The sequence below is a fragment of the Opisthorchis viverrini genome (assembly GCF_000715545.1).
Source record: "Opisthorchis viverrini unplaced genomic scaffold opera_v5_225, whole genome shotgun sequence".
NCBI lineage: Eukaryota > Metazoa > Platyhelminthes > Trematoda > Opisthorchiida > Opisthorchiidae > Opisthorchis > Opisthorchis viverrini.
The window spans coordinates 18,974-34,849 of NW_008751883.1; the positions used below are offsets into that span (position 1 = coordinate 18,974).

Here is a 15,876-nt window from a genome sequence, read left to right on the forward strand (position 1 = left end):
GGAGACCCGTCAACACCTATTCTGTATGTCACTCTACCGCGAGTCTGCACTCCAAAAGTTCACTAAAGTTATCGAATCCCCTTTATGTGAGTTGTTTTCAAATACTGTTACGTAGATTCCTGTAGGAATGTACAGTATGCATGTCCGAGCAGTTTAGCAAAAGTGGCTCCTCCCGGTTTTCTGTGTAGCAAAGTTCGGAGTATTGCGCCTGATTTGTCCTAAAACAGAGGGAAAGTATGTAAGCTGCTGATTACGCTGCGTTGATGCTAACTGGGTTCATTGTTTCTATGAAGGATGAGTTCATCTGTGGTTCCGCTTTAGAAAGATTCTACTCAAGCTTACTTTCATGTGTGACAGAAATGATCGTAGTGCAATACACATCTTTCTGATCATAACGAATCAGGCCACGGATTGGTTAACTGGATATTTATGACACAGATGGGGGTGGACGCTCATAAGCTCGGCCTTGCTACTTTATCGGGACTGATTAGTAAGGCCCAAAATTGAGTGTTTGTTTGATCGCTGGGTGGGGATTTGCTCGATATTGATTCCACGAGAATCAGCGTTTGCTGACCCACTTTATTAGCCAGTATATTGAACTAGAAAGTCAAGTCATTGTTCAAACCACCTGACAGTTTCATTACTGCGAGCCACTAATCTATACCAATGGATCCCAATAAAGGTAAAAGGTTCAGTCTGACTGGGCTTACCGGAAACCTTTCCAAAACATTCAATGAAAGTTCATAACCCATTGCTTGGTACTTTTCAGATCCACGTGAGGGTGGATAACGGTTCAGCTAAACCTATCTGACTAGAATTCAGGTTGTGACTAAATCAAATCTAATGAAATCATGAACCGAAATAGCTCGTCGTTTCATAAGCAAAACTACTCACAAGTTTGCTGGAAGAACTTCGACAACCCACTACCGGGCTTATCAGATAGGCATAGTCCGTGTAACATTTCGTCAACCTTATGTTCTGATTCCTTATTAATTTAGTTTTGGTGGGAGACTCACGGAGTCTCTCGTTTTATGACCAATCGCTGGTTTCAGTCAAACACCAAGTCAATACTAACCACAGTAGCTGAGGACACTTTGGATGAGTAGTCCTGAGATAAGCAGCCTGAAAATTCTTAGATCACTTGGTCAGTTCCCCCAAAGTCCAAACAATGAACCCTAATGAAGGAGCTTTCCGGTAGCTGAGCACATCTTTACTGTACCGGAACAAGGATGGAAGCAAGATGAATTCATTGACGTCCAAGTAGCAAATGTTCACCCCCACCACATCTTTACTGTACCGGAACAAGGACAGAAGCAAGATGAATTCAATGACGTCCAAGTAGCAAATGTTCACCCCCACCTTACCGTATTTAGCTGGAACCAGACAAGTAGATTTAGGGAGTAGCAGATCACATAAGTTGTTGGAAACCACATCATTCATATCCGCTTTCGAGGTAATATGTAAACTGACCTAGATTTCGACTTTTACAGAACCCTAGGTGCGTCACACATACTTGCCTTGCTACGGGCCATTCAGTTTCTCTACTCTACTATTTGTTGCAGTGATGTCTTCAAAAATTGAGACCAAATGAACTAGAAATGGTAGATAGCGTGGCTGCTATGAAGTTGACCTGAATTCACGGACTAACAGGAAAACCAGAAGAATTCCCAACAAGCGACGGGATAGGGTCAACAATTTTCCACATTAGCCCTCTATTTCGACCATAATATGCATGAGCTACTGATAGTGACACTGTACAACGTCATTTCATTTAAACTGCAAGGTATAAAACTCAGGCAAACCAATTTATTCAACGCCGTATGCACCATTTACCTCAAATTTCTTAGTCCATCTCATGGCACATAGCGTTTGCTGAAACGAAGCATTTTCTCTCTTGGATAAAATAACACAAAAATGACTCATCTGACTCTACGTTTCTCAATACTGCTTCACTGATTACACATCACCATTCACACAGCTGATGAATAACAGTGTAGGATACGCACGTGACCAATCAATAAACTACTTGATGATGTCGGCTACTGGCGTTTTTAAGTAAGTTCACAGCGCAAATGCAGCTGGACGTGGTTACGCGCATTAAAAAGATGACTGTAGTTTTACCGATACTGGCAATAGGCCGATAATGATATTGCATGTAAAAATAAGTGGTAGCACGGTGAAATTTCCAAATATGACGCAACTCGCTGGTCTTGGGGAGTGTTCATCCAGGATGCACTTATTTGACCACGGTGATTTTGAGCAAACACAATTTTACAATAGCTTTGGTTGCTGAATCAGGTTCATTCACGAGCTCTGGAAACCTGGCCAGTGTGTCAGCTGATGACTTTTCAGTTTGTTGCTGACTTCCGGAGAGAAACTGCTGTTTCATCCACTTTTTAAGGACAAGTCAGCTGTTCCCATTTACACATCATCATCATCATCATCATCGTTGTCAGCTGTAATAACCGCGTACTTGTCGTGCAGTCGTTGTGTCTGCCACAGTTTCGTTCACCGATGATTCGGGGAGTCGGGGTAGATAGCTGAGCTTGGAGGCGGGAGCCGATAAATTAGTGCGTGAATACAGCACTGTAGATGGAATGTTAAGTGAGGGGATAGGAAAGGGAGCTATGCATTGAAGTCAGTGGCTTGGATGCATGAGTGCCAAATGATTCATTCACCCACCGACTGACTATGTGAATTTACGGTGTGTTAACACATTCGGTATTGCTAGGAGATCATCAGATAGAAATTTCACTTACTGAAATGTAGCTGTAGGTTTGACACAGGTCTTTTTCTTGAGTGATGGGGCTATCTCGGACAGTTATCCGTTTGACCGCGGAAATTCTTGACCTAACAAGATTGGTAGGATTTCACGGACAACTTCAACGTGAACATTTCAAGGTGGCCTTTGGGAAATAGAGAGAGTGAATATAAAGCAGTTATAATGACTACCAGGAAGAAGGTCTTCACTGCGGAGATATTTATTGGAAAATGCCAACTGAACAGCTACAGACTATTGGACAGGAAAGGGAAGCTCTCATATGCCTCTTGTTTACAAAAACTTAATATCCATCCTCGCCGTGAACGCGTCTCCCCAAACGTTCCTGGGTATTCATTCACCGTGGCTCAAATCAGTGCTCAAAGCAAATGTTACAAAGCTACTCCACAAATTCCGAAACAGATCTCCCTTTTTAAAGAGACGCAGAACGAAATTCTAAAAACAACACATACTACTCGCATGCCTCCCCTTACTAGTATCACCGTTGCACCAGTAGTGTGGTCGAAAACGTGAGACTGGAACGGCAATGAAGTATCCATGTTCCACTCCTGTACACATGAAAAAAAAATTTGCAGCAGGTTAGCAAGCAAATTTGCTTTTGCGAGAGACTCATCTGGAACCCAGCTGAATCTCTCGTTTGTGATGCTTCTAGACAAATGAATGTGCTGCACCAGGCCGTCTCATGTTTCAGTTGCTACGATGTTCGAGATATCGCGATACATATATATTCCTAACGCACTACTGACAAGGTTGCTGAAAATCCGTCGACAGCCCAGGACCGGTTTCGCCCTTCTTGGGGTTCATCAGGTAGGCGCAGTCCCCAAGTTTCGCTAAGTTCGTGTAATTTAGTTCCAAGCGGAACATAAGGTTGATGGAAACTCGGGGATTGCGCCTACTCGATGAGCCCCGAGATGTTTGAAACCGATGGTGGGCTGTCGATGGATTTTCAGCAACCTTGTGAGTAGCGTATTACGAATTTGCAGCAAACTTTTGAGCAGTATGCATGGTCAAGAAAATACCTAATTGATGTTTAAGGATAAAGTACACATAAATCAGTCGAAGAGTTTTCAGCAAACTTATGAGTAGCTTCCCTTGTGAAAATATACTGTGATAGCTCAGATACTATGCCAAATGAACCATAGGACGGCCTTTGTGTTGCACATTTAGTATCTTCCATGGAAACCAAATTGATATACAGAGGAGAGTATTTGTTTAAATCGCTCCTTTTAATTTCAACGCCTACGCGATAAAACTTCGCAAACGGCGCAGATACCACGGCAGATCATTCTTTTGGACGGTAAGCACTACACCGGAACCATAACTCATGAAGTTTTGTATAATTTATAATCCCAAGTTTTTCTTCTTAAGGAGTATTCCTAGAAGTAGAGCTCATCTAGGGCTGATCGACCAGGCCGATGAAAAATACAACCTAACTGAACTTACATCTGGTCACTTTTACGTAGGAGGACAAAGCAACGTCCACCGCAATATTTAAAATGTTCTTTTGTGTTGCACATTCTGTCAACAAACAGTCCTTTGACAAATTTCGCTTTCCACCAGAAGGCAAATTAGTTCTGTCCTGACTCTCCACTGGTCGAGAATCACCAGTCAAGCGAGTTCGTTTCCCCCAAGGGGGTTGCTGCATACAGGCCTCCTCATTCAGTTGTAGAATAGCATAAACGAGAGATGCAGTTGAGTCTCTCGTGAAAAACCAAATTGATTTGCAAATGAGTGCATTTCTCGAAAACAATCCAATTTGGGTTCAAGTAGATCATAAGGTTGACGGAAACTCGGGGACTGTGCCTACCTCATGAGCCCCAACAAAGGCGAAACAAGTCGTAGGATGTCGAAGAGTTTTCAGCAACCTTGTGAGTAGTTTCCTTTATGAAAATATACTGCGATATCTCGAATATCATGCCAAATGAAACGTGAGGCGGCCTGTGTGCAGCACATTCAGTTGTAGAATATCATAAACGAGAGATTTAGTTGAGTCTCTCGTGAAAACCAAATGTGAGAATTACCATCTAAATTGTTGCACAGGTTGGTGGGAGTACAAAGGACTCTTTGAAGGGCTATGAAAACACTAATATACCAGAAGAAAACAGCAAGTCAACCTGAATTAAACAGAAGTATTGCTTGCTAACACTGGTGTTCAAAAAGCGCACGGTTCAACAGGTCCAGGGGCAAAAGATCATGACGTGTTACCAGCGCGTATTAAATTAATGAGGTTGACCCAGAAAACGCCCAATGCAGGTAGATATGAGGGATTGAACAAAGAAACGAAGGAACAGGAACGCCATTAGTGTTTTCTCCCTCAAGTGGAGAAACCCCTCCTGAGGTTTTGGATTTATCAAATCGGCTTTTCGCCAGAACAACTCACCCCAGACTCCCGAAAATAGCAAAATTTTTGTGAATGCAATAAATTGACGCTTATGTTTATCAAATACGTTTGCTTAAATAAGAGGATCAACATTCGGGTATGAATTCAGGCACCACCAAAATGATATTGCTCTTTTAAACACATAAGAAATCGTCGGACTACGCCTTGACATACGATACGAAATGAAACCTTGAAACATAACTTCACGGATCGTGCAAAACTGAGAATAGCACAAGGCAGTCTGATAAAAGTTGTTTGCAAGCAAGATTCATGTGCCATATTTATAGCATACGAGTATCCACTCAAGTCATTGGTCTAAAAAATGATCCTCTATTTTCCCTGTAAATAACGCACCAATCAGTGAGTTTCGGGGAGTCATCATCGTGGAGGTGAGCTCCTGAAGTGACGGCTGTTCGACAGTTTGACATGAATCTGCCACCACGAAGCAACCGGATCCAAGCAACATTCCTCAGTCGGGGAATATGGCTGTATATCTGTAAGATGCGTTGCACATATCACGTGTAGAAGTGCAACACGTGACCTTACGTCATTGCACCAACACTTGCCCAAAACCACAGTCTTCCAAAAACAGTCAAGATACAGTGAGGTCCTCTTGACAGACTGCCCAAACCATTAAATTACTGGTAACTGACATCAAACTATCCGCTTATAAAGCGTACCAAAATACGTCATTTTTTGGTGGCAAGTTGGACAGTATTCCACCTGCATTGAACGTTTAGCTCAATTTCTACACACTAACCACTCCAGATGGCTCAGCGGTCAGAGCGCGAATTTACTGACCGGAAGGTCTGTGGTTCGAATCCGACCTCTGTATCTCGACTTCCCCCGTCTAGTATTGGGCAACCTGGCAGTATCTCAGCCCTTGTGCTTCCTTCGGGTGGCATGGAAGCTAGGCACCGAAAGGTTGCTACAGCTGAACGATTTACTCCTGAGGCAGCAGGGTCAACAAATCTAAGTCAAAATGGTTAATCACCCTCTGGTTGGCTGAAAATCAGCTTCAAATCCTGTCACTAAATACGGCATGCGACATTTCGGGTCGACCGAATCAGCCTAAGCACGCTCTCCACGACGACGAATGTGAAAAAACATCATCAATGTAACGATTAGGGGCTTAAGTGTCAACTTACCTTCGGCCTGAATACAGACTCACCTTGTTTACTTTGGATAACCGACTCTGTTACTCAAAATCAGTCAGAATAAATGAACTTTCTGGTAGTCTTTACAGCTGTCGAATCCAGGAGATAACGGGGATGTCGTGATTGACACCGCTCGACTTGCAATTTTTTTATTGCTCTTGGTAATAACTATAATAAAGATCATCACCTCCCTTGGTGTACTGCGATTCGATTACGTCTGGAACTACTGAAATTGGTCTGATGGGGATCTGTGTTCATATCAGGGTGGTACGAGATTAGTTGTCTTGTAAGCCGAATACCCTAACCTACGATTATTCTCCCTACAGGTTCGGTACAGAAGACCAAAAGGGTCCTTGGTCGAGACAGTGTTTATTTTGACTTCCAACTCACCTGGCCTGTCAGTCGTCCTCTGGATGATCGCGACAAACTTGTGTTATCTGTGTACACAGTGCGGAAATTACCACCATGGAGGTAAGTTCATCGTATTGGTTCGCATGTAGACGGTTCGCTAAACACAGTTTGACAAGTGTAGCTTACTAGTCGATACTTGAGGACACTGCGAGTGAGAAAAATGGAAATCAGGAACCCCTTGTGCTTGGTAATGTTATACAACATTATAAAACATACGAAGACAAATCATCTATGTACCCGGTAGTAGCCACCCATATTTCACCCAACCGCCTCCACAAAATCGGGAAAAATGTGATCTGGCCCTGTTGGGGCTTTTGCGCTACCAGCATCTTTCAGGTTTGTTTGCCGAGAGAAGAAACTGTGTCATTCTGCGCTTGTAATTGCCCGTTTTCTAAAATGGAAGAGTTTTACTGCTTCGGACACGATTCTTTTGCTTCCAGTCTGCTTGGCACGGTCACCGTCAACTTGTACTCGCTCAATCGGGAGCCACGCCTTCAACTTCGTGAGAACTTGGTGGATGAGAATAACAGAGCCACCAGTGTGAGTCGTCCTTTATTATCGTTTATCTGTTGATCTTTGTGTGGTGGAAGCGTGACGATATTTTTTGTTTGATATTGAGGGGACTGATCGAAGCAACTTTAGGGAATTGGACGTTGCAGTCCTGAAGTGGATAAAGTTAGAAGGGTAACTCAGCATCATTGGTCCATCCGATGAGCTGAACAATGCAATTGCAAACGTTTCATCACCAATCAAGATGACAGATTAACAAGAAATTCTGGCGAAAGGANCGAAGACATCCCACAAAGATTACCTAGCTAGCCTAGAACACGTCCTGAAAACAAACGAAGTGTCCAAGGAGGTTAAACAACTCATCCGACAAACAACTGTACCGGTGATCACACGGAATAGAAAAGTGCAACTGTTTTCCAAACAAGAGTCCTAATAACACCAAAAGACAAAAGATGCATCACGGTGATAATGGACCGCTCAGATTAGATTCAGAAGGTTGGACAACTGCTAAATGGAACGACGGCCCACCCATGAGTCAAGCAATCAAGACCCAACTTCAAAACTCATCAAGCGAATTAAACCCGACGCTCAGGAAACTGCGAGCAACACACGAGATAGCCAGCCAGAAACGATGGAGAATGATAGCCGATGGGACCAACACGGCACAGTTCTATGAACCACTGAAGTTGTAGAAAGTGGTATACTCCACTTCGATGAAACGTTTCACTTGCGGCAACTCCATGTAACTAATTGGCAAAAGACTAATGGGGAGGATTGAAACACGCAATCAACAATGTTGGCGCTTTTCTACGCTAACCAGGTAATGTAAACATAAAAAGTGACGAAATCATGCTTTTATTTGATGTCAAAAAACCGTTCAGTTCAATCAATTACAACCTCGCCAGAGAATCTGTTATATCTGCTAATTCGTCAATCTGTGTTATCTGCTGCTGACCCGCTCCAGTGCCTCATGCCGGAGAAAAAAGGACTCACAGAGGGGAACACAACAGCTTTATTCCAAACAAACGATTGAGTGCGTGCGAGTGTGAGAGCGTGAGTGCGTACGAGTGCGAGGACGAAATTTACAATGGCCCCACGCTATTGATCCAGGCTGTTTGATAGGCGGTAGTGAACACCCATCAACATCGATCGTGCCTCTATGAAAAGCCTGAACGCTGATCACATTCAGTCGTGCTTCTGTGGCGTGCAAGAACACTCATCAGGTTTTGCTGAATCAATTGAATGATTGACTGTCCTGGATGCTTGCCGGCTTTTCTGTTGAGTTTTTGGTGGAGCAGTAGGTTCCGGGCGTCCTGAGGTTACTTTCAGGAATCTGGCCTTTCTGATAGAATCAATAGCAGGACCTCTTCGGAATAGTCTGAACATGACAGGAACAATGAAACCCGATAGTCTTTGCAATCTGTTGGACTTTTGCGTCGATACCTACCTTAGGTCTAATGGGCAAATACATTAACAGCTGGAAGGGCCTTCAATGGGATCTCCAGTGTCAAGGTTCATCACGGAGGTCGGAATAAAAAGATTGCAGCTCGCGATACAACCAATAATCAATCCAAGGCTACCGATCTGCTACATAGATGATGCATTTATCACCATAAGACTAGATTCAGTACACAATGCACAGCTCAAAACCACGTTTGAAGATATCCAGTTTGTAATCGAACCGAAGAGGAACAACTAAGTACAATTCTTGAATGTTTGCGTGTACGACATGGTAGATCGGACTCTGTAAACTTGTAAACTTGTAAACATAAAGCAATCAAATACTGCCATCCAATGATCCATAAGAACAGTTGCGTTCAAACCCTGTTCAAGAGGAGGGAAACATATTGTGGCGCCACAGAATTAAGGAATTAGAAAGATCTAGAAGTGTGTGTGTTTCAATCTTCCCCATTAGTCTTTTGCCAATTAGTTACATGGAGTTGCCGCAAGTGAAACGTTTCGTCGAAGTGGAGTATACCACTTTCTACAACTTCAGTGGTTCATAGAACTGTGCCGTGTTGGTCCCATCGGCTATCATTCTCCATCGTTTCTGGCTGGCTATCTCGTGTGTTGCTCGCAGTTTCCTGAGCGTCGTGTNATGAGTTTCGAGTTGGGTCTTGATTGCTTGACTCATGGGTGGGCCGTCGTTCCATTTAGCAGTTGTCCAACCTTCTGAATCTAATCTGAGCGGTCCATTATCACCGTGATGCATCTTTTGTCTTTTGGTGTTATTAGGACTCTTGTTTGGAAAACAGTTGCACTTTTCTATTCCGTGTGATCACCGGTACAGTTGTTTGTCGGATGAGTTGTTTAACCTCCTTGGACACTTCGTTTGTTTTCAGGACGTGTTCTAGGCTAGCTAGGTAATCTTTGTGGGATGTCTTCGACGTTGAAGTCGAGTTCTTTCACTGGAAGTTCTCGTTCAGGCCTGCTCGAATTTCTTTTTGTGGGATTCGACGTTGAAGTCGAGTTCTTTCACTGGAAGTTCTCGTTCAGGCCTGCTCGAATTTCTTCATTTTACTCTGACTTTAACTTGCACCGAATGGATTTATGTGTGCTAATTAATTGATTCATTTTTTGGTTGGATAAACTATGTGTTGCACGTAGTGAAGGAAAATCTCCCCTGACCTAAAGACAGAATAATCCCCGGTGAAATTCGATATCTTATCAATTTTCGTGGAAAAGTAGGCCACCTTAACTTTTCTGTCCACCTGAATAGCCCCGGAGGATGCTTTGAGTTACTCGAGGCTTGCGAAGACGTATTGTTTACGCCGGCTCGGAATAGACATGGCATGCAGTAGTTACGCACACATCCTATTGAAGTCAGTGTTGTTCTCTATTCCGGTGAACTCTACTTCGGCTGGATGACCTCACAGTTGTGTAGTAGGTCCCGCAATCAATAGAGTCATTTCAGGTTTTTCATACAAAGACGGTGAATTGTTGCTAAATTGTACACGGTAGACTGGTGCGGAATGGTACCACATGGTGTATCGTGCGGCTTGTCAGTTGGGGAAGGAATGATTTACAAATTTATGGAACGGATGGGAGTGAAAACCGACTTGATTCATTTCCAAAAGGCGGAAGTGAAGACCGTCTACATCGACTGAAGTTCACACGGATGGAATTTCAGTCGTGGTTCGTGGACGAAATTTGTCTACAGAGTCAAAAGAACAGGATAGATTCTACGATAGTAAACAGTCTACTGTTGCGTTCAATATCACACAACTTGTAGAAATTACATGCAACATACGTGGATTCCTTTCTCTGTTTGCAAGTTAAACGGTGAAGGAATTTTCTGTTCAATTTTCAACAAAATCGTCCGCAACAGAAGAGATTTAGTGTAGTTACGTTCCCGTACCGCCAGACGTGGTCTTAAATATCCCTTCAAGGGAGCAGGTAATCCGGCAGGTGTGCTTCGAACTTCACTACCTAGTGACTCGATTCATTCTCACACTGTTCACAACCTAACAATTTAAGGTTGTTTTTTCTTGTTTTTACTCAGATGATTATCGCATTCGAAATCGCTCATCAATCGCCGGATGGGCGAATCAGTGGTATCGATCAGCAAGAACTTTCTTTTCCCGTAACCCCTTTGGATTATGGCCTACAGGCCTATCCGGGCGACGAGAGAAGTGATCCACAAATCGAAGCGGGGTAAGAAAGTATTTGTCATTCAGTGTTGAAACGGACTTGTCTCTACAGCAGGTTAACATGGGAAATGTGATGTGACTGCGATATGCGTTCGCTACAGGTAATTACAGAATACATTCTGTAAAGTATTAACTAATCCACGGAACTCGTCAAAAGGCATTGCGATGAGAAACTTAAAGACCCAAGCGAAGGTGGAAAGACCAGTAAAATTTACCCATTTGAGTATCTATTTGATAAATACACGGAAAATTCCTGCATTATCCTTGCAACTGTTCTGGTTAAAAATTGATTTTATCATGCTCAGCGGAATCGGTTAAATATTTAAAAAAGATTCAAAAAAATGCAAAATGACATTGAATGGGTACTGATGAGGTTCACTTTCAGGTGTGTTACAGAACAAGGTCAATGAATTAGGCTACGAACCAAAAAATTTATCAGCCTCTACAGTCTACGGGCATCCAAGCTATTGCCTTCAATGCATAGCTCCTTCTCCAACTTCCCCCCACTTGACAGCCCACTGACAGTGCTGGTTTTATGCACCAATTTATCAGCTCCCGCCTGCAACGCGCAGCTACCTACCCCTCCCCCCAAACCATCGGTGAACGAAACTGCGGCAGCTACAACCACTGTACGACGAGTACGCGGTTATTACAGCTGACGATGATAATGATGATGACAGTCTACGGGGACGAGATGGCCCAAGTGGTTAGAGCGCGAATTTACTGACCAAAAGGTCCGTGGTTCGAACCCGACCTCTGCCTCTTGACTTCCCCTGTCTAGACTTGGGCAACCTGACAGTATCTCAGCCCTCGTGCAACCTTCAGGTGGCATGGCAGTTAGGCACCGAAAGGGTGCTACAACTGTACATCTCTTTACAGTCTACATGGACAACTAGAAATCAACACGTTTGGACAGTTTGTCTAATCTACTCAACCGTACTCAGGTGGTGAAATGGAATGTGTCATACTCGCAGTAATTCATGGGTACACCGGATATGTTGAAAACAGTACTTTCAGACTCAGTGCAAGACGTCAAGTTTGGTCGATCATCCCATATATAAGAGCAAATCAGCTGATTGGTTAGAACTCCAAGGGTCGTTTTGACATCCAACCACATCTTTTCCGCTGAGTGAGTCCATGAAATTAGTTGGTGTCTGAGAGAGTGAACAACAGCTTTGAGTCACTTAATTTGCTAACTCTATTGTCCATTCCACTCATCTTGGAATTTCGGTATAGTTGCGATCTTGATGCCCTTGTGGAACCATTTAAACAACAGGTCGGGAACTTCAAACACTGTGTAACGAGCGCGTTATCTTACAATGACCTCAGTGACGCGCGATAACTCATTGGAAACTTGTAAAACTTCACGATATCGGACATGTCACTCATCAGATTGTTGTCAACCTGATGGCAACCTGATGAGTCAGATAACTCTCATTCTATACCGGATGTTTTAATCCTACTGTGACCTTGATCTAAACCTTTGGGTACCATTGTAAGACGGATGGCAAACTAAGTGGCTGTATGTGCACACCGATAAATTATTGTCCATTCTGTTCGTCTTTTCGGCTACCAGTATGGAGAGAGCTCAGAAGGTGAGGGCGCGGCGATTTGTGACAGTGCAGTTCGTCCACCGCCTTCATACGTTGTCGACAATGACATCCCCGCATTTCGTTTAGGTTTGACAGAGACTCAGGGACTGTGCCTACCTGATGTGCCCCAAGGAGGGTAGAACCGGTCGTGGGCAGTCGAAGAGTTTTCAGCAACCTTATGAGTAGTGTGTTACGTCTATATATGTGTCGCGATATCTCGAATGTCGTACCAACTGAAACGTGAGGCGGCCTAGTGCAGCAAATTCAGTTGCTTAGAGATTTCATAAGCGAGAGATTCAGCTGGGCTCTAAGCAAGTCTCCCTCGAAACCAAACTGATTTTTCAAATGAGTGTATTTGTCGAAATCAGTCCAATTTGGGTTCAAGGTTGGGTGGAAACTGGAAACTGCGCCTACCTGATGAGCCACAAGATGGACAAAAACGGACGTTGGCCGTCAACCTTATGAGTAGTGTAGTGTGTCAGGAGACGTTTCATTCCGCACTTCAGTCACCCCCACTTGAGTGATGGGTGAATGTTTCAGGTTAGCCTACCAAGGATAGGTGGAGTAATGGAATGAAAATTAGGCGGTCGTGTTGACCTTATCAGTGCAGGCAACACTTTTTAACCCAGATGTCTTAAAAATTGGGAGAAAGAGCTTACTATATGTTTCTACGTAGAGTCATCATGCGTGACTCTAAGAACATTGCTGCCAAATCCTAAACTCAGTGGATCTGGTAGATCTATCTGCAGTGAAATCGTCTGTGGGTTAGGATAGAAGTCACGTTTTTGGGGAAAAAGAATGGATCAGAACCAAACTGGCAGGCGATAGTCAGTCTGGTAAGGAATACACGAACTACCTTACAGTCTGAATCAAAATAGTCACAGGCAAATCTAGACATAACTAGTCACTGCATTTTGTTATTATGCCTTTTTTTCTACTCAATTATTGTGCGCATCTTTGCGTTATTGTTGCATTATTAATAAACTTGCTTCCGATAAAGATTCGGGAGCCAATAGAAACCTCAGTTTTACAATGATTTGGCGTAATGAAGATTCCTGATGCCTGGTGTGGGATGATGTAAACCCTCGAATGAAACTTACGCGTCCCGGCGTCTACTTCGAAGTGCACTGACAGGTAGGGATACGCGCAGTTCGAGTGCACTGCTGGGCTGTTGTTCTGTTCGCCGAGCGTGGTACTTGCGTTTCAACAGTTTCGACAAGACACCGGCCGATTTAAATGCTGCAGTGACAACGGCTGTCGAAATTCTGGACAGTTGGAGAACCGTTAGCGAGACACCTGGAAAAGATGTCAGCGGACCACTGGATCTATGCGGGACAGCTTACTTTGGGTTCAGTGGAGAAGTTAGGAACAGCTCGTGGAGAGCTACTGGGATCACTAATTTCCGGTTTATTGAGGAAGTTGCATGCGAAAGTTGTGCTACAAAATACCATACCGAATTTAGGGTGGATGACACGTTTGTTACTATAAAGAAGAGCGAACCTTTGTGGATGAACCAACTACTTAAGGCGGGGTTTTCTGAGATCCACTTCACAATGGAAACCGGGGAGAACAACAAATTAGTGCTCCTAGAGGTACCCGTCACCAGCTCAACAGACAGCCAACTACAAAGCGAAACGTACAGAAAGGAAAGCACACGGATCAGATTCTGAAGTTTTGGTTGTTTCCCGCTACTCGTAATAATAAAAGTAGTTCAAATTAGCGCGGCGCTTGCAAGAGGCTATCGTTCCTCCGTCTTCAGACAGCACACATCTGACCAACGCGCTCTATTAAAAAATAACCAAACTCGTTGGATGTCAGGTTTGCAAACCATTTTTTTAAATAGAATGGAGAAAACTTCAAATGGAATCTTCTCTGGAGAGCGACTGGCTGTTTCCCAATATGTTGAGTCTGAACAGAGTGGACTGCTCATTAACTTCAAATTTCGATCGTTCGTACACTATGGCAATCCATCTATGTCCTTCACGTTTGTGCTGTGAAACTCGATATAACTGGAATGGCCTAAGCAACAAGTCGTTTCCTGAAGTCATTTCTCCATACGGACCTGAAACAGCGCAGGGGAACCTACAAACCACCCGATTCTTTGTTTTTATTGGTTCTGGTGTACAGTAATTTGCGTTAGTCCTAATTTGGTCCCTTGTTTCTCTCCGTGAAAAAGTTTGGTTTGAACAAATGAAGAAATATGTGTTCCAGCTTCGTATTTACCTTACCAGACGCCCATTAGGGGTCGCGTGCGGCTCGGTCATGGAAAAATTAGCTAACCACCAAACGAGAAAACCACCAATTCGATGCCAGAGTAATCACTTCGACGGTCCCAGAACAGACATATCCAATGACTGATTTGTTAAAGTTGTCACGTGTCCGCAGGGTAGGATCCAACCAATCAGAACACATTGATGCATGTGGCTTGATTCTGCCTGTAGAGCAATTTTTACGATCGCATTCAAACTCCTGATCCTGCTTCTTAGAAATGTAATTCACACAAACGGAGACAATCTGTATAAAACTTGTAGTGTTATTGAAACGGTAAATGAAACATATAGTGTATCTCATGAAACATCAGTTTTTAGCCGAGCTTGTAGCCCGTAGCCGGGACTCGGTGCCCCCAAGTTACTCACTGAGCGCTCTGAATTCATCTATCTGCAATGCCTGATGCGTTTTTAAGCAAAGCTATCCGGTGAGCTCAATCGTACCTAATAATGGAACCTAGTCTTGTTGCATTTCCGACATTTTTTGTGTCAGGTACATGAAGATCTTTGAACACCTCCATGAAAATACACCATACACTCATTATTTTCATGTATAATACTTCCACTGTCAGATAGTTGCAATAGGTGCTTTCACAAACGGTTATATCTTAAAGGGTCCTGTTGAATGAATCCATTCGACACAGGTAATTTCACAATGACGGTAAATTTTGCCGCTGTTCTGTTGTTGACAATGAACTAAAGCTATTTTTCATTCCACAAAACTGCCTTTTTTATTTTATGACGAATTCCACTCACAAATGCAACACACATTCACAAACACCATACTCTTTTTATTGGGCATCGTTTTAGAGAGAGTGCGCTCGACTTCGAAGATGAATACACAGCCTTGGAGCGAATGCAAGGAGATGGGGATGTTGAAGACCTTTCAGATGCATTTTCCGGTCCAGAAGCTAGGTAGTTCGCTATTTCTGCAGTATCCTTTCACCTTCTTCATTCCTAAAAACAAGTGTTTGGATTTGGCTGGAAGGCAAATCGCACGTACGCACTTGGGGATAAAAGTGGAGTTTCCAATTCAATCGATCGCTCATAACCGGCTGATCCTTCTTATTCATTGAGCTAAGAAAGTTCATTTCAGGATTGGTGAATTCATTGTTACCTAGAATATATAT

General features: G+C 43.4%; 1 protein-coding gene across 1 annotated transcript in view; it reads left to right on the plus strand.

Annotated features, from left to right (window-relative positions):
* Positions 1–7,063: 7,063 nt before the first annotated feature.
* Positions 7,064–15,876, plus strand: part of T265_08582 (hypothetical protein) — a gene marked incomplete at both ends in the record, with an annotated part of 107,712 nt that continues 98,899 nt past the window's right edge. Inside the window, 3 exons of the mRNA XM_009174434.1 lie at positions 7,064–7,267; positions 10,740–10,891; positions 15,557–15,664. The remainder of the gene's footprint in view (positions 7,268–10,739; positions 10,892–15,556; positions 15,665–15,876) is intronic.